The following is an 18,942-nucleotide window of genomic DNA, read 5'->3' as shown; positions in this document are numbered from 1 at the left end:
CGGAACTTCCGGCCATCCTGGCCGGAACTTCCGGTGTTAGTGGATTTCGCCACAACGGTCAGATCTGAGAGCTCCAATCATATAAATAGCTCTCTTCTTCAACGGGACAAGTTGCTCAATCATTGCAAGAAAAATCTGCCAAGCTTCACCACCATTAGAGCCACCTCAAGAACACAAGATTTGCAAGATCTCCTTCCTCCCCCAACCAAAGCTCTTGATCTTTGGAGATTCGAAGGAGAAGACACCGATCTACATCCTCACCGAAGCGTTCTTCATTTCCCCCTCATTTGTTTGAGGGATCTCATGCTAGTGTTCCTATTTGGTTCCCTAGTTGATTTGTTGTTGATGTGTTGTTGTTGATTGTTGTATTGTTACAGATTTGGGAGCCTCCAATTCAGTTGTGGATGTGTGCCCCAAGAACCTTGTAAAGGCCCGGTTTCCGCCTCGAGGAAATCCCTTAGTGGAAGTGGGCTAGGCCTTTGTGGCGTTGCTCACAGGAGATCTGAGTGAAGCCTTCGTGGCTGTTGGTTTGGCTTGCGTAGCAACCACACTCCTCCAAACGTAGACGTACCTTCTTGCAAAGGAAGGGAACTACGGGAATCATCTCCGTGTCATCGCGTGCTCCACTCTTGGTTACCTCTATCCCATTCTATCTCCTATATATTGCGTAGTTATATCTTGTTTAGTTGATAACCTTGTCATATAGGTAAATTCACTTAGTTGCATATCTAGAGAATTTACCATTGAGTCAAGCCTAATTTGAAAAAGAACTAAAAATTGGTTAGCACCTATTCACCCCCCCCCTCTAGGTGCGGCATACGATCCTTTCAATTGGTATCAGAGCCTCGGCTCTTATTTCGGGCTTAACCGCCTAAGAGTATGCCGAACGAGGAGTCCTCGGAAGGGGCCGCCAAGACGGTCTCCATGGAAGACTTCAATTCGTTGAAGTCCTTCATGGAAGTCCAAATGGAAAGCATGAAAAATATGATTGCCGAGCTTTTGGCTCCGGCCCTTCCCAAGGCTCCTAGTGTAGAGGTAAAGGACACGGGTGCGTTAGAAGAGGGTGAAGCTTCGGAATTACCCTCCTCTACCAAACCCGTGGAAGGTGATAACTTAAACACTATAAAAAATCCCATTGCATCTCCTAGGGCATCTAGTGGAGGTGATAGCTACAATCGAGTAGCTCCACCTTTTCTATCTCCCGATATACCGGTTCCCCATCCCCATTTGAACATTCGGGGTGACCCACCTAAGTTTTCCATTGATAATTTTGATACTTGGCAATTTGAGTTTCGCTCTCATGTTTGCAGTGCCTCCAATGAACTTTGGAGAATTATCTTGGAAGGTTTCAAGCCATACAACCCCGACAAGTTGACTAGAAGAGAAGCAGTTGATAGTCAACTCAACAACACCGCCTTGCACATGATTCAAACTAGTGTGGGGACAAAGGACTTGCATCGTGTTCGGAACTACACCACCGCCAAGGAAGCTTGGGATGGTTTGGCCGCGAGTTGCATTGGAAGTGAGAACACAAGGAGGAACAAGTATAATGCTCTTAAGAATAAAGCCGAAGGGTTCATGAGGCTACCAGATGAAGATCATGAAGTCATGTATGGAAGACTTCTCACCGTTGCCGATGCCTTCCGGCTTATTGGTGCCACCCACATCAATGACTTTGGATCAAGGAGAAGTACATTGAATGCATGATGCCATTTGTACCCATCGATGTCAAGACTCTTGTGGGGAGGGAATGCTATTCCTCTCTCACCTCTCAACAAGTCGTGCACGAGATGCAAGCTCTAAAATGCTTGAGGAAACCTCTCATGATTCTCACAATCGAGCTCTTGGGATGGCAAAAGGTTCCAACCTTGCCTTGGCGGTCAACTCCGTTGAAGAAGTGATTCCTCAAGAATCTTATAGGGCATCTTGGAGTATGTCCTATCCGGAAGATTTGCAATGCCACTACCATGATCACATGGCCTTCCATGCAAAGTCTTTTTGGGTTGATCCCTCCAAGGCCAAGGAAGACAACATCAAGAGAAACAACAAAAGTGGGTTTACTAGCTTTGGTCCAAAGACAAGATCATGCTACAATTGTGATGACAAGCGCCACTTCATTGCCGAATGCCCCTATGAGAATAGAGAGCTTCATAATGGGAGGCTCATTCCCAAGGACAAGAGCAAAGACACAAAGGGCAAATATTCAAAAGCCTCCAACAAGAAATTCTACAACAACAAGACCAAGAAGGGCAAGAGGCCCTCAAGAGTTGTGCTAGTAACAAGGGAAGAATATTCTTCCGATGAAGTGGAAAGCTCTAGTAGTGAGGAAGATGAAGAAAGCTCAAAGGAATTGGCCGCCATCGTCACCACCAACATTCCCTCTTCATCTCTCTTTGACTCTCCCAATGAGAACCCTCATATCAAGAATGCACATTGCTTCATGGCAAGGTCCTCCTTGGACACATCTATTGTGCTATCAACTCAAGAAGAGTATACCTCCGGAGATGATGATGTTGATGATGAAGAAGATGCTACCTCTAATGGATTGGTCGCCCTTGCCTCCCTCTCCACTAACTCTTCATCACCAAGTGAATCCCCCGATGAGGTCATTCATGTGGAGGAAGAAAGTTGCCTCATGGCTAAATCCTCCGAGGTATCATCCCCTAACCCCTCTATGCCTAACATATCTAGTGATCTAGGGGTTGATGATGCTAGTCTAAAAGTGAAACAAGAAATGCTAGAGTTTGATGATTTCATTCTCAACCTACAAGGTAACACTAAAAAGCATGTTTCAAATCTCATGGTTCGTATAGCTCAACAAAGTGATATTCTTGAGAAAAAGGGTCAAATAGAGAGAGAAGACTCTCTTGAAATCCATGCTCTTAAAAATGCTCTTGAGGAAAGTCAAGAAACTATAGCTTCTCTTGAGGAGAGGCTAGAAACTCTTGAAGAGCCTCAAGATAAAATTAACAAGCTCACAAAAGCTAGAGATCTTGCTAGGGCTAAAACTAAAGTGCTTAAAAAGGAAATGGCCCAATTTGAGGTTGATCATGAGAAACTTGTGAAAGATCTAGATGAACTAGACAAAGCTCACAAAGCTTTGAAGAGTAAATACACTCTCCTATCCAAGTCTTATGAGCAAATTCAAATTAGGCTTGCTTCATATGATGTGCCTAGTTCCTCTACTCCTTCATGTGATCATGCAAATGTTATTGAGGAAAATGCTAGGTTGAAGGATGAACTTGCTAAGGCCTCCTCTCCCCAAAGTAAACTTTAATTGGATGATCTTTTGAGTAAGCAAAGATCAAACAATGGGAAGGAGGGCCTTGGTTATAATGCCAAGGCAAAGAAGGCAAATAAGCAAAAGGCCAAGCCCGCACAAGAGAAGAAGAAAGCCGTCACTAATGGTGAAGCCTCCAAGGGCAAAACCATGAATGATGATGATGCGGGAATTGCTAACCCTCACTATGTTTTATTTAAAGATTATTATGGTGATGTTTATGCTAAATATGTTGGCCCATATGATGGTTATGTTGCTTGGTCTATTTGGGTCCCAAAGACCCTTGTTGCTAACAAAAGAGGACCCATTGTGAAATGGGTACCTAAATCCAAGAATTGATCTCATGTAGGACTATGCCGCCGGAGGGTCAAAATGGGTACTTGATAGTGGATGTACAAGTCATATGACCGGCGGCAAGAACCTCGTCAAGGAGTTGAGGCCCAATATAAATAATATCACCGTCTCCTTTGGCGATAATTCTACATCCGAGGTAATGGGTTTTGGCAAGGTTGTGGTTGCACACAACATTACTCTTGTGGATGTCATGCTTGTCAAAACCCTTGGTTACAATTTGCTTTCCGTTTCCGCCCTTGGCAAGATGGGTTTCGCCGTCTTTATTGATAATGATATTGTGGTCCTCTTGTGGAGCAAGACTCTAAAAGTCGCTTTCGTTGGGTATCGCGAACACAACTTGTATGTGGTGGACTTTTCGGGGACCACCACGACAAGTGCGATGTGCCTATTCGGAAAGGCGGACGTGGGTTGGTTGTGGCATCGCCGCCTAGCCCATGTCAACATGAGAACTTTGCAAAGTCTTCACAAGGGGAACCATATTGTGGGACTAATGGAAAACGTGTCGTTTGCCAAAGATCGTGTTTGTAGGGCTTGTGTTGAAGGCAAAATGCATGACTCTCCGCATCCAAGCAAGACTATCATCTCTTCCAAGAGGATCTTGGAGCTCCTTCATGTGGATCTCTTTGGTCCCGTTACTCATGCAAGTCTTGGTGCGAAGAAACATTGCTTGGTGATTGTTGATGATTACTCAAGATACACTTGGGTCTACTTTCTCAAGACGAAAGATGAGACTCAAAAAATATTCATTGACTTTGCTACCAAGGTGCAACGCCAACACAACCTCCTCATTATGGCAATAAGAAGTGACAACGGCTCCGAGTTCAAGAACTATACACTCAATGATTTCCTTAGTGATGAGGGGATTCGACATCAATATTCCGCTGCTTACACCCCTCAACAAAATAGTGTTGCGGAGAGGAAGAACCGGACTCTTATGGATATGGCAAGATCTATGATGGCGGAGTATAAATCCCGCTATAACTTTTGGGCGGAAGCCATCTCCACCGCTTGCCACTCCTCTAACCGGCTCTATCTCCGCAAGGGCTTGAACAAGACTCCATATGAAATACTCACCGGGAACAAGCCTAATATCTCATACTTCAAGGTGTTCGGGTGTAAGTGTTTCTACAAAATCAAAGGAGTTCGTTTATCTAAATTTGCTCCTAAAGCTTTGGAGGGTATATTTGTTGGTTACGGTGCCGAATCTCACACTTATAGAGTCTTTGATATAGCCTTCGGGATTATCATTGAATCTTGTAGTGTGAGGTTCGAAGAAAATGATGGCTCCCAAGTGGGGCAAGTTGATGTTTGTGCAGGTGATGAAATACCTCAAGATGCCATAGTAAGAATGGGTGTGGGATTTTTCCGCCCCATTGAGGGACACGGTGTGGCGTCTCGGGAAGAACTATGCTCTACCACGGTGGAGCCCTCATCTTCTCAACATCAACAAACCCTACCTAGTGAAGCAAATGATGCACCAACCCAAGAACAAGAACAAGACCCTCCCTCTTGTGTGCAAGATCAAGGACAAGATCAAGGTCAAGATCAACCAAGCATTCATAATGGCTCCAATGAGGATCCAATCAACTCTTGCCCTTCTCCGAATATTGTTCAAGATCAAGCACATGAGATTGAGCAACCCCAAGCAATTGAGGAAGCTCAAGTTCAAGGTCAAGACGGGGACCCAAATGATCAAGTTGATCAAGTGACACCTCCAAGGCCTAGAAAGACCAAGGAGGAGATCGAGGCCCGTCGTCTAGCAAGAAGAGAAAGGAACCTCGAACTTCGTGGACACACTCATGACAAGGTTCTTGGTGATGTAAGGGCAAAGGTTTCCACAAGAAGGCAATTGGCGAACTTTAGCCATCATCATGCATATATCTCCTTAGTGGAACCCAAGAAAGTATTTGAAGCTCTTGAAGATTCGGATTGGTTGGAAGCTATGCATGAAGAACTCAACAACTTCAAGCGCAACAAAGTGTGGACTTTAGTAAAGAAGCCAAAGGAGTGCCGCAATGTTATAGGCACTAAATGGATTTTCAAGAACAAGCAAGATGAGTTTGGAAATGTTGTGAGGAACAAGGCAAGATTGGTGGCTCAAGGGTTCTCTCAAGTTGAGGGAATTGACTTTGGAGAAACCTATGCTCCCGTGGCTCGCCTTGAGTCCATCCGTATCCTTCTTGCTTATGCTTCGCATCATAACTTTAAGTTACAACAAATGGATGTGAAAAGTGCTTTTCTTAATGGTCCTTTGCATGAAGAGGTTTATGTTAAGCAACCCCCGGGGTTCGAGGATCTCAACTTTCCTAACCATGTCTACAAGCTTGATAAAGCACTTTATGGTCTCAAACAAGCTCCTAGAGCTTGGTACGAGCACCTTAAGGAATTGTTGGTAGACCGTGGGTTTGATGTTGGGCTAATCGACCCCACTCTTTTTACTAAGAGGGTCAATGGGGAGCTTTTCGTTTGCCAATTATATGTTGATGATATTATATTTGGCTCTACTAACAAAGCTTTCAATGATGAATTCTCAAAGCTTATGACCGATAGGTTTGAGATGTCTATGATGGGAGAGATGAAGTTCTTCCTTGGTTTTGAGATCAAGCAATTGAGGGAAGGAACCTTCATCAACCAAGCAAAATATCTCCTAGACATGCTCAAGAGGTTCAAGATGACCGAGATGAAGGGTGTGGCCACTCCTATGGTTACCAAATGTCATCTTGCACTAGATCCCAATGGTAAAGAGGTGGATCAAAAGGTATATCGCTCCATGATTGGATCCTTGTTTTACCTTTGTGCATCTAGACCGGACATAGTGTTGAGTGTTGGTGTGTGTGCAAGGTATCAAGCTTCTCCTAAGGAGAGCCACATGATGGCTCTCAAAAGAATCTTTCGATATTTGGTTGATACCCCAAGATATGGTATTTGGTACCCCAAAGGCTCAAGCTTTATTCTCAATGGTTATACCGATGCGGATTGGGCGGGTGACAAGGATGATAGGAAATCAACTTCCGGGGCTTGCCAATTCCTTGGTAGGTCCTTGGTGTGTTGGTCTTCTAAGAAGCAAAATTGCATATCTCTCTCCACCGCCGAAGCCGAATATGTTGCCGCCGCAAGTGGATGCACTCAATTGTTATGGATGAGGCAAACTTTAAAGGAATACGGTGTCATTTGTGACAAAGTGCCTCTATTGTGTGACAATGAAAGTGCCATCAAGATTGCCTATAATCCGGTGCAACATTCAAGAACGAAGCACATTGAGATCCGGAATCATTTCATTAGGGATCATGTTGCCCGTGGTGATATTGAGCTTATCTATGTTCCAACCAAAGATCAACTTCCGATATATTCACGAAGCCTCTTGATGAAGCAAGGTTCTCTTATTTGAGGAATGAGCTAAATATCATTGATTCAAGGAGTATAGCTTGACCATCTTGCAAACACACCTTTGTCTCAAAACTTTATTTGGTTTAGATGTGGGCATGGATATAGGGGGAGTGCGGTTTAAATTATTGAGCTATCCCTCCCCCCCATAATGCCAACATTAAGAAATCATTCTCTTTATATCATATGTTGATATGTGAGCTTCAATAATGAGTATTGGTTTGGACCCAAGATATATCTTCGCGGTGCCATACCATAACACTCATATATGGTGGCCTAGGCCACCACACTCTTCTTTGTGAAGAGTTGGAGTTATTTGGATCTTCATTGAGTTTTATTGACATCTCCTTGTTTATGGGAAATCACTCACTTTTGGCCTTCATTTGCATATTTGCAAAATTGAGTGATCATGTACCATCTCACAGTTTGGCGAATCTATCCTAAGCCTATCTCATCTAAGCCATATCCTCTTCTTTCTCCGAGTGCACCAACATCCTGTCAAAACTTGCTCCTGGCACAGTTTTTCTCGTTTCACCGGAAGTTCCGGTCGTTCTGACCGGTACTTCCGGCTGGAATTTTTCTGCCAGCTCCTGCCGCTGTTGCTGTTCAGTTGGATTGGTTTCTGGGGGACCGGAAGTTCCGGCTCCAACGAGCGGAACTTCCGCCCTTACGGAACCACTTCATATCCGGCCGGGAACGGGGAGGCAGTTCCTGCCTCCTCACTTTCCCCCACCCAAGAGCTATTCACGTGCTCTCTCTCCTTGTGGTGGCTGCTCCTCTCTCTCCGGCCGGATCTCCCTCCTCCGGCGACCTCCACCGGATCGGCTCCATGGATCGGCATCCTCTCCCTCTCCTCCTCCATGACTCCCCCCGGTTTGTGCCCTCTCCCTCTCTATGTGTGGGTAGACCTCACTAGATGAACTATAGGGCATACTCTAGGCAAAGCTATGGTAGAACACCTCTAGATGCCTTCCCCTTACTAGAACTTGCTTAGGATGTTGTTGTGATGCGGATCTTCGAGCCAATGCCTCAGATCTGGTGAGAAACTGCCGCTGTTTTCGAACAGCCGGAAGTTCCGGCTCCACAGGCCGGAACTTCCGCCCCGGGCGGAACTTCCGCCGGTTCTCACCGGAACTTCCGGCCTGGCGATTTTTTCTGCTGTTACTCAATATCCTGTGCTGGTTCTGGTTTTGGCCTCCTTGCTAGTGTGCACTCATTTATCATTCCTATCTTGTTGATTCCATCCCAGGTTCATCCAAGAAGAGAGGCAAAGGTCATGTGGATGAGATTGAGGAAGAGTTTGAGCAAACAAGACCATCCAAGCTCACCGCTCGTCAGCAATCCAGCCAAAGGCAAAAGACACCCGCAGTGAGAGGAAAGAATATCCATGTGTCCGTGAAGAACATGCAATATCTTGAGTACAAGGAGCTCCGTGACGTGAACCCTTACCTTACCCCTCGGAACAATAGGGTTACGGATAAGAGGTTCCACAACAAGACCCAAGAAGAAATTTTCTATGAGGTGTATGTGCCGTTCAAGAAGGGGGTAGCCCCTCAACATGCCATTGACACCGGGAAGATGGCCGCTTCTACATACTTTCAAGAAGCCTATGCTATGTGTGGTGAGTTTGGGCTCTACCCCATTATGGAGCTCAACAAGGATTATGATGTCGGATTGATCCAACAATTCTATGCCACCGTACACTTTCAGTCGGATGAAGCTAAAACATTCCGGTGGATGTCTCATGAAAGGCTACTTGAGTCTAACTTGGGTAAGTTTGGAAGTGCCCTTGGATACCCTCGCTTCCCGGGCATAGATGAAAATGGTTGGAGGTGCCATGATAGCTCCTTTGCTCAAACAAGGGAAGTCTTGGAGCCCCTCTACATCAAAGGTTGGGGTATTCCGTGCAAGAGTGCGGATCTTCTCCCTACTTGGGACATTATGCTTAGAGTCTACCGGGAAACCATTGGACCAAAGGGTGGCAACCTTGATGAGCTACATCTCTATGAAGTGGATCTAATGGCAAACTCCTTTGCTAAGAGGGGCACTGATGTCTACGTTCCCCCTCCTTTCCTGTAGACAGTGTTGGGCCTCCAAGAGCAGAGGTTTGTAGAACAGCAGCAAGTTTTCCCTTAAGTGGATCACCCAAGGTTTATCGAACTCAGGGAGGAAGAGGTCAAAGATATCCCTCTTATGCAACCCTGCAACCACAAAGCAAGAAGTCTCTTGTGTCCCCAACACACCTAACAGGTGCACTAGTTCGGCGAAGAGATAGTGAAATACAGGTGGTATGAATAAGTATGAGCAGTAGCAACGGTGCCAGAAAATAGCTTGCTGGCGTGTAGTTGATGGTGGTAGTATTGCAGCAGTAACGCAAGAAACAAGAAACAAGCAGCGATAGCAGTATTTAGGAACAAGGCCTAGGGATTACACTTTCACTAGTGGACACTCTCAACATTGATCACATAACAGAATAGATAAATGCATACTCTACACTTTTGTTGGATGATGAACGCATTGCGTAGGATTACACGAACCCTCAATGCCGGAGTTAACAAGCTCCACAATTTGTTCATATTTAAGTAACCTTATAGTGTAAGATAGATCAAAAGACTAAACCAAGTACTAGCATAGCATGCACACTGTCACCTTCATGCATATGTAGGAGGAATAGATCACATCAATATTATCATAGCAATAGTTAACTTCGCAATCTACAAGAGATCATGATCATAGCATAAACCAAGTACTAACACGGTGCACACACTGTCACCTTTACACACGTGCAGGAGGAATAAAACTACTTTAATAACATTGCTAGAGTAGCACATAGATAAATTGTGATACAAACTCATATGAATCTCAATCATGTAAAGCAGCTCATGAGATCATTGTATTGAAGTACATGGAGAGAGATTAACCACATAGCTACCGGTACAGCCCCGAGCCTCGATGGAGAACTACTCCCTCCTCATGGGAGCAGCAGCGGTGATGAAGATGGCGGTGGAGATGGTAGCGGTGTCGATGGAGAAGCCTTCCGGGGGCACTTCCCCGTTCCGGCAGGGTGCCGGAACAGAGACTCCTGTCCCCCAGATCTTGGCTTCACGATGGCGGCGGCTCTGGAAGGTTTCTGTGGTTTTCGTCGAACGTCTCAGGGTTTTCGATCCAGGGGCTTTATATAGGCGAAGAGGCGGCGCAGGAGGGTCGAAGGGGCGACGACACCATAGGGCGGCACGGCCAGGGCCTGGGCCGCGCCGGCCTATGGTCTGGGCCCCCTGTGGGTCCACTCTGGCGACTCTCGGGTGTTCTGGATGCTTCCGGGCAAAATAGGAACCTGGGCGTTGATTTCGTCCAATTCCGAGAATATTTCGTTACTAGGATTTCTGAAACCAAAAACAGCAGAAACAGAACCGGCACTTCGGCATCTTGTTAATAGGTTAGTTCCGTAAAATGCACGAATATGACATAAAGTGTGCATAAAACATGTAGATAACATCAATAATGTGGCATGGAACATAAGAAATTATCGATACGTCGGAGACGTATCAGCATCCCCAAGCTTAGTTCTGCTCGTCCCGAGCAGGTAAAACGATAACAAAGATAATTTCTGAAGTGACATGCCATCATAACCTTGATCATACTATTTGTAAAGCATATGTAGTGAATGCAGCGATCAAAACAATGTATATGACATGGGTAAACAAGTGAATCATAAAGCAAAGACTTTTCATGAATAGCACTTCAAGACAAGCATCAATTAAGTCTTGCATAAGAGTTAACTCATAAAGCAATAATTCAAAGTAAAGGCATTGAAGCAACACAAAGGAAGATTAAGTTTCAGCGGTTGCTTTCAACTTGTAACATGTATATCTCATGGATATTGTCAACATAGAGTAATATAATAAGTGCAATAAGCAAGTATGTAGGAATCAATGCACAGTTCACACAAGTGTTTGCTTCTTGAGGTGGAGAGAAATAGGTGAACTGACTCAACATTGAAAGTAAAAGAATGGTCCTCCATAGAGGAAAAAGCATCGATTGCTATATTTGTGCTAGAGCTTTGATTTTGAAAACATGAAACAATTTTGTCAACGGTAGTAATAAAGCATATGCATCATGTAAATTATATCTTATAAGTTGCAAGCCTCATGCATAGCGTACTAATAGTGCCCGCACCTTGTCCTAATTAGCTTGGACTACCGGATCATCACAATGCATTGTTTTTACCAAGTGTCACAAAGGGGTACCTCTATGCCGCCTGTACAAAGGTCTAAGGAGAAAGCTCGCATTGGATTTCTCGCTATTGATTATTCTTCAACTTAGACATCCATACTGGGACAACATAAACAACAGATAATGGACTCCTCTTTTATGCATAAGCATATAACAACAATTAATAATTTTCTCATTTGAGATTTGAGGATTGTTGTCCAAAACTGAAACTTCCACCATGGAACATGGCTTCGGTTAGCGGCCCAATGTTCTTCTCTAACATATGCATGCTTAACCATATGGTGGTAGATCTCTCTTACTTCAGACAAGACGAACATGCATAGCAACTCACATGAAATTCAACCAATGAAAAGTTGATGGCGTCCCCAGTAAACATGGTTATCGCACAACAAGCAACTTAATAAGAGATAAAGTGCATAATGACATATTCAATACCACAATAGTTTTTAAGCTATTTGTCCCATGAGCTATATATTGCATAGGTGAATGATGGAATTTTAAAGGTAGCACTCAAGCAATTTACTTTGGAATGGCGGAAAATACCATGTAGTAGGTAGGTATGGTGGACACAAATGGCATAGTGGTTGGCTCAAGTATTTTGGATGCATGAGAAGTATTCCCTCTCGATACAAGGTTTAGGCTAGCAAGGTTATTTGAAACAAACACAAGGATGAACCGGTGCAGCAAAACTCACATAAAAGACATATTGAAAACATTATAGGACTCTACACCGTCTTCCTTGTTGTTCAAACTCAATACTAGAAATTATCTAGACCTTAGAGAAACCAAATATGCAAACCAAATTTTAGCATGCTCTGTGTATTTCTTCATTAATGGGTGCAAAGCATATGATGCAAGAGCTTAAACATGAGCACAACAATTGCCAAGTATCACATTACCCAAGACATTTATAGCAATTACTACATGTATCATTTTCCAATTCCAACCATATAACAATTTAACGAAGGAGAAACTTCGCCATGAATACTATGAGTAGAAACCAAGGACATACTTGTCCATATGCTACAGCGGAGCGTGTCTCTCTCCCATAAAGTGAATGCTAGGATCCATTTTATTCAAACAAAACAAAAACAAAAACAAACCGACGCTCCAAGAAAAAGCACATAAGATGTGATGGAATAAAAATATAGTTTCAGGGGAGGAACCTGATAATGTTGTCGATGAAGAAGGGGATGCCTTGGGCATCCCCAAGCTTAGACGCTTGAGTCTTCTTGATATATGCAGGGGTGAACCACCGGGGCATCCCCAAGCTTAGAGCTTTCACTCTTCTTGATCATAGTATATCATCCTCCTCTCTTGACCCTTGAAAACTTCCTTCACACCAAACTTCTCATAAACTTCATTAGAGGGGTTAGTACATAATCAAAAACTCACATGTTCAGAGGTGACACAATCATTCTTAACACTTCTGGACATTGCTCAAAGCTACTGGAGTTTAATGGAATAAAGAAATCCATCCCACATAGCAAAATAGGCAATGCGAAATAAAAGGCAGAATCTGTCAAAACAGAACAGTCCGTAAAGACGAATTTCTAATAAATACTTCCGTTCTCAGATCAGAAAACTCAAAACTAATGAAAGTTGCGTACATATCTGAGGAACACGCACGTAAATTGGCATATTTTTCTGATTTTTCTACAGAGAAAACAGCCCAGATTCGTGACAGATAGAAATCTGTTTCTGCGCAGAAATCCAAATCTAGTATCAACCTTCGATTAGAGGCTTCACTTGGCACAACAAAACACAAAACTAAGATAAGGAGAGGTTGCTACAGTAGTAAACAACTTCCAAGACACAAATATAAAACAAAATACTGTAGCAAAATAACACATGGGTTATCTCCCAAGAAGTTCTTTCTTTATAGCCATTAAGATGGGCTCAGCAGTTTTAATGATGCACTCATAAGAAATAGTAGTTGAAGCGAAAGAGAGCATCAAGAAGCAAATTCAAAATACATTTAAGTCTAACATGCTTCCTATGCATAGGAATCTTGTAAATAAACAAGTTCATGAAGAGCAAAGTAACAAGCATAGGAAGATAAAACAAGTGTAGCTTCAAAAATTTCAGCACATAGAGAGGTATTTTAGTAACATGAAAATTTATACAACCATATTTTCCTCTCTCATAATAACTTTCAGTAGTGTCATGAGCAAACTCAACAATATAACTATCACATAAAGCATTCTTATCATGAGTCTCATGCATAAAATTATTACTACTCCCAACATAAGCATAGTTATTCTTATTAATTGTAGTAGGAGCAAATTCAACAAAGTAGCTATCATTATTATTCTCATCAAGTGTAGGAGGCATAGTATTATCATCATAAAAATTACTCTCCATAGTAGGCGGCACTAAAAGACCAATATCATTATAATCATCATATATGGGAGGCAAAGTATCATCAAGGAAAATTTTCTCCTCAATGCTTGGGGGACTAAAAAGATCATGCTCATCAAAGCCAGCTTCCCCAAGCTTAGAATTTTCCATATCATTAGCAACAACGGTGTTCAAAGTATTCATGCTAACATGTTCCATGGGTTTTTTAATTTTCGGATCAAACCATCCATGTCTTAAATCAGGAAATAGAGTAAAAAGCTCATTGTTGTCCATTATGCCTTACTAGTGTAAACAAGAAACAAAAAGTTGCAATTGCAGGATCTAAAGGAAATAGCTTCGAGTACTTACGGCGCCGGGAAATAGCTTAGTAGCCGAGATCCGGAGTGTGAGTACCTTTTACCTTTCCTCCCCGGCAACGGCGCCAGAAAAGTGGCTTGATGCTGTCCAGGACTGGCGCGTGGTTGACGAGGGAGGAAATCCCGTTGTGTAGCTTTCTGGTCCCCGGCAACGGCGCCAGAAAAGTGCTTGATGTCTACTTCCCCCTCCTTTTCCTGTAGACAGTGTTGGGCCTCCAAGAGCAGAGGTTTGTAGAACAGCAGCAAGTTTTCCCTTAAGTGGATCACCCAAGGTTTATCGAACTCAGGGAGGAAGAGGTCAAAGATATCCCTCTCATGCAACCCTGCAACCACAAAGCAAGAAGTCTCTTGTATCCCCAACACACCTAATAGGTGTACTAGTTCGGCGAAGAGATAGTGAAATACAGGTGGTATGAATAAGTATGAGCAGTAGCAACGGTGCCAGAAAATAGCTTGCTGGCGTGTAGTTGATGGTGGTAGTATTGCAGCAGTAGTAACGCAAAGAAACAAGAAACAAGCAGCGATAGCAGTATTTAGGAACAAGGCCTAGGGATTACACTTTCACTAGTGGACACTCTCAACATTGATCACATAACAGAATAGATAAATGCATACTCTACACTCTTGTTGGATGATGAACACATTGCGTAGGATTACACGAACCCTCAATGCCGGAGTTAACAAGCTCCACAATTTGTTCATATTTAAGTAACCTTATAGTGTAAGATAGATCAAAAGACTAAACCAAGTACTAGCATAGCATGCACACTGTCACCTGCAAGCATATGTAGGAGGAATAGATCACATCAATATTATCATAGCAATAGTTAACTTCGCAATCTACAAGAGATCATGATCATAGCATAAACCAAGTACTAACACGGTGCACACACTGTCACCTTTACACACGTGCAGGAGGAATAAAACTACTTTAATAACATTGCTAGAGTAGCACATAGATAAATTGTGATACAAACTCATATGAATCTCAATCATGTAAAGCAGCTCATGAGATCATTGTATTGAAGTACATGGAGAGAGATTAACCACATAGCTACCGGTACAGCCCCGAGCCTCGATGGAGAACTACTCCCTCCTCATGGGAGCAGCAGCGGTGATGAAGATGGCGGTGGAGATGGTAGCGGTGTCGATGGAGAAGCCTTCCGGGGGCACTTCCCCGTTCCGGCAGGGTGCCGAACGAGAGACTCTGTCCCCGAGATCTTGGCTTCACGATGGCGGCGGCTGCGGAAGGTTTCGTGGTTTTCGTCGAACGTCTCGGGGTTTTCGATCCAGGGGCTTTATATAGGCGAAGAGGCGGCGCAGAGGGTCGAAGGGGCGACGACACCATAGGGCGGCGCGGCCGGGGCCTGGGCCGCGCCGGCCTATGGTCCGCCCCCGTGGGTCCACTCGCGACTCTCGGGTGTTACGGATGCTTCCGGGCAAAATAGGAACACAGGCGTTGATTTCGTCCAATTCCGAGAATATTTCGTTACTAGGATTTCGAAACCAAAAACAGCAGAAATGTGAACTGGCACTTCGGCATCTTGTTAATAGGTTAGTTCCAGAAAATGCACGAATATGACATAAAGTGTGCATAAAACATGTAGATAACATCAATAATGTGGCATGGAACATAAGAAATTATCGATACGTCGGAGACGTATCAGGCACTGGTGAGAGGCTTGATGTGATGGACTACATCTATCATGAGATGTGGTCATGTGTGATGGAGAAGAAGCTTCCCGCGTTTGCTCCATACATTATGAAGCTCATTGAGGATACTTGGGTTGATAGTTATGAGAGCACCCTCATTCACTCTATTCCTCTCAGTATCACATCCCATGAAGTGAAGGTTTTGAGGACCAAGCGCCACAACTCTCCGATAGAAGATGTTACACCCATGGATGAGAAGCCACCAAGCTGGGCTTCTAAGCTTGCTCGCCGCATGAGACAGATTTTTTGCCTCACCTCTGCAGTCAACCACCGTCAGTATCAGCAGCATGCAGAAGCCAAGAAGTCTCGGGTTCGTCAGAAGAGCATCATGAGGGCTCTTGCGGTGGACGTGTCTCCTCCCGGCTCCGAGGAGAGCATCACTCCGGAGGCGGAGTGGGTCTCTCAGCATGGCATGCCTCTCCCTCCAGATGGTCTTGAGATCGAGTCTCCTCCGCACACTCCTCCCTACCCCGGCGCTACATCGAACCTCCCTCCCGGCTGGGCTAACGCCGAACCTTGGGACGTGTAGTTTCTCCTTTCCCTTTTTGGTGCCTTGGTGCCAAAGGGGGAGAGCGAGAACCTTATTAGGTTCCTCTCCGTTGGGTATTTGCATGGGGGAGTCACAAGCTCGTGTTGGCTTTGATTTTTATCGCTTGTGATTCTATTTATCTCGTTGTGTCGAACTATGTTCTAGTTTATTTGGATTGTAAACTCTATCTATGTGTTTGGAACCTTATCTATGTGTATGGTAAACTCCGTATGTGAGTCTTCCATGGTTATCTATGTGTGCATGATCTTATTATCCTTATGCTTATCACTATTGTGTATTGTGCATGATCTTATTGCTAACCCATGGAAGATAGGTGCAAGATATAGGGGGAGCTTCTTATGTACCAATGCTCATATCTAGGGGGAGCTCCTCTACATCTTGCACATTATTGGTTTACATACTTCATTCCTTGCAAATACTTGTGTTGTCATCAAACACCAAAAAGGGGGAGATTGAAAGAACATTTCCCGCCCTTTTGGGTTTTGTGTGTTTGATGTCAACACTAGGTATATTTTTATGTGTGTTGATGTGGACAGGTACAAGTGTTCGGAATATATTTTTGTTCAGCGAGATGGTCTGCCAGTTCTGATGATCTGCAGGGTTTTTCTTCTTGGCGGAAGTTCCGGCCCCAGCTGGCGGAACTTCCGCCCTGGTATGTTCCGCAGAAGCCCTGTCAGTGCAGTTTGCGTTTGCTGTTTTTGTTCCCTGGCCGGAAGTTCCGGCGCTTGTGGCCGGAAGTTCCGGTCAGCAGAACTTCCGCCCAACTTCCGGGCAAGTTCCGGAAATGTGGAATTGTGGCTCAGTATAGTCCAGTAAGGTTTTCGGGCAATTCCGGAACTTGGCCGGAACTTCCGGTCACCGGAAGTTCCGCCCTAGTTCCGCCCAATCTTTTGTTGACCAGGTCATCTGACGAGGAATTTTCCTGGCAGAAGTTCCGGCCCGCCTGGCCGGTACTTCCGGTGCCAGCCGGAACTTCCGGCCATCCTGGCCAGAACTTCCGGTGTTAGTGGATTTCGCCACAACGGTCAGATCTGAGAGCTCCAATCATATAAATAGCTCTCTTCTCCAACGGGACAAGTTGCTCAATCATTGCAAGAAAAATCTGCCAAGCTTCACCACCATTAGAGCCACCTCAAGAACACAAGATTTGCAAGATCTCCTTCCTCCCCCAACCAAAGCTCTTGATCTTTGGAGATTCGAAGGAGAAGACACCGATCTACATCCTCACCGAAGCGTTCTTCATTTCCCCCTCATTTGTTTGAGGGATCTCATGCTAGTGTTCCTATTTGGTTCCCTAGTTGATTTGTTGTTGATGTGTTGTTGTTGATTGTTGTATTGTTACAGATTTGGGAGCCTCCAATTCAGTTGTGGATGTGTGCCCCAAGAACCTTGTAAAGGCCCGGTTTCCACCTCGAGGAAATCCCTTAGTGGAAGTGGGCTAGGCCTTTGTGGCGTTGCTCACAGGAGATCTGAGTAAAGCCTTCGTGGCTGTTGGTTTGGCTTGCGTAGCAACCACACTCCTCCAAACGTAGACGTACCTTCTTGCAAAGGAAGGGAACTACGGGAATCATCTCCGTGTCATCGCGTGCTCCACTCTCGGTTACCTCTATCCCATTCTATCTCCTATATATTGCGTAGTTATATCTTGTTTAGTTGATAACCTTGTCATATAGGTAAATTCACTTAGTTGCATATCTAGAGAATTTACCATTGAGTCAAGCCTAATTTGAAAAAGAACTAAAAATTGGTTAGCACCTATTCACCCCCCCTCTAGGTGCGGCATACGATCCTTTCACTTGCCCCTAGCCTACTATCCTCCCAAAACATGTGTGTCTAGGCAGTTCCCATCCTTGAATTAACCTCTAGAGAAAAGGTTCTCCTTGATTTTCATCAGCCCTTTCAACAAAGGCGAGTTAGTTAGTCAAAACCTTTGAGGCATGGCCGACCACACCCCCTCGCCGTCGGGAGAGTTTTCGCTCTTTTGTTTTTTCGTTTCACTTTATACTTCAAGATGGTAAGGCAACGGCTGCAGGGGCGAAGCTCCCCTTTGGGCAAGGTGTGGCAGCTGCCCTACCTTGATTTTTGGCAAAAAATGGTATCTATATATGCTTCCCTAGACATACAAATAGTTTGCATAGTTTCTAAATGGTTATGAAAGAAAAACAGAAAAAATAGCGTCGCTGAGCCGCTGAGGAGAGAACTTGGCTTGCTGGATGTTGCTTATTGGGCCGCACGTGGTAAAGCCAAACGTCAGCGGAACCAAGTCCGTGAATCACTCCACCCCTCGATTGCACGGATCATATCATGACTCCCCTGCCCTTCGTCTTCGTATCTGCGACGCAATGGGAGCAGGACTCGCTCGACGGTTCCGCTGCCTTTTGCGCCGCCCGGCCGCCGGCAGCCCGACTCTCTCATCCTCCCGACTCCTTGCCACCGGCCGCAGATCACCTGGCGATTGGTGCCCGTTATCCGTACGCCCTTCGGCCCTTGGCCCATGCCCCCTGTCTGCTTCTTCTCTTCCATCTTATAGCCTCGAGTTTTTTTGTGCGGACGTCTTGGCCGATTGATTCCAGAAGAATTAGATGGACAAGAAGGGGGAAAACCCTGAACCTAAGGGGAAGGTATAATTCTAGGAGTTTTTGTCAATTGGATGAAATTTAAATTTATAAATTGTTGACAAAATAGGCAAAGTATTAATGTATTTAATGTTT

This window comes from Lolium perenne, chromosome 4 (genome assembly GCF_019359855.2).
Source record: "Lolium perenne isolate Kyuss_39 chromosome 4, Kyuss_2.0, whole genome shotgun sequence".
NCBI classification, from domain to species: Eukaryota; Viridiplantae; Streptophyta; class Magnoliopsida; order Poales; family Poaceae; genus Lolium; species Lolium perenne.
The sequence above is the reverse complement of the archived record's forward strand: the minus strand, read 5'-3'. Positions refer to the sequence as shown.